We start from the raw sequence: 1,383 nt of genomic DNA, 5'->3' as shown, positions 1-1,383 counted from the left end.
AACATCTCAACAACTTCCGGGCCCCGGCTCACAAGCCTCCTGCAAGTCAAACATCTCAATAACTTCGGGCCACGGCTCACAAGCCTCCCGCAAGTCAAACATCTCAATAACTTCCGGGCCCCGGCTCACAAGCCTCCCGCAAGTCAAACATCTCAATAACTTCGGGCCACGGCTCACAAGCCTCCCGCAAGTTAAACATCTCAACAACTTCCGGGCCCCGGCTCACAAGCCTCCCGCAAGTCAAACATCTCAATAACATTATCCAGAAACTAAGGTTTTCAAAACATTCTTTCTTTCCTTGGGTTTAATTAGTATTTTCACATGATGACCCAAAACAATCATTTCTTATCCAAATATATTTCCAAAATACTCATGTTTGCCAATGACTTTTCACCATAAAATTCCCAAGTGATAAGGGTCACGCTTATTTCTTAAAAACACGGTTTTTCTCCAAATTGATGAACATAATTTACAAAATAATATTTGAACTTTCAAAATTGACTCGGTTGCCCGTAGGCCTTCCAAACATCACAACATTCAAGAGCAAAAACATCGGAATAAAGTTCGGTCAAAAACGGATCCACGTCGCGCAGGCTCGCGGATGTCCGCAGCGCCGGACGCGCGCGTCCGAGCCGCGTCCGCCCGTTCGGCTTGACGCCGAAACATTGGACACCCACGAACGCGCAACGGACGCACGTCCGTGGTCGCGTCCGGCCTTTCGGCCGTGACGCCGAAACGTTGGACGTCGATGGACGCGCGGTGGACGCGCGTCCACGGCCGCGTCCATCCGGATCTGCCAACTTCGGGCAGCAAAAACTGGGTTGCAACGCCTCGATTTTCCCCTATTTTCACAAGTATAAGCCTATATGGACATAAATACAACATATACATGCATAAATTAGCTATGAACATGCATACAAAAATTACCAAAAATGAAGGTGTAGTCCTTTGAGCCAACTTGTAGATCCACAAACTTAACACATAATTTTCACATAAAAATTCCTAGTCTCATAATTTACTAGCATTTGTTCATTTTCAAGTGACTAAACCAACTTAAGGGATTCCTTACCTCCCAAGTAGGTTTTACTACCGTAGACAAGTTGTGATTTCCTCCTCCAAAACTTTCACCGAAGATCCTAAATAAAATCACCATAATAACAACATTTTTCATGAATCCTTAGCTTAAACTTAAGTTCTAGGAAGGATTCTAGCCATAATAACCGAATAAACCAAAGTTTTACCTTTTATGGAAGCACTTGTGTTGAAGAAAATAGCTATGGAGTTCTTGGATCCAAGAGGAAGATGATATTTTTTTTTCTCTTCTTTTTTTTTCCTTCCTGATTTTTCGAAAAATGAGAGTGGGAGAGAGAGGGGAAGACTTGG

The sequence above is a fragment of the Ipomoea triloba genome, chromosome 10 (genome assembly GCF_003576645.1).
Source record: "Ipomoea triloba cultivar NCNSP0323 chromosome 10, ASM357664v1".
NCBI lineage: Eukaryota > Viridiplantae > Streptophyta > Magnoliopsida > Solanales > Convolvulaceae > Ipomoea > Ipomoea triloba.
Note: the sequence above shows the minus strand (reverse complement) of the source record.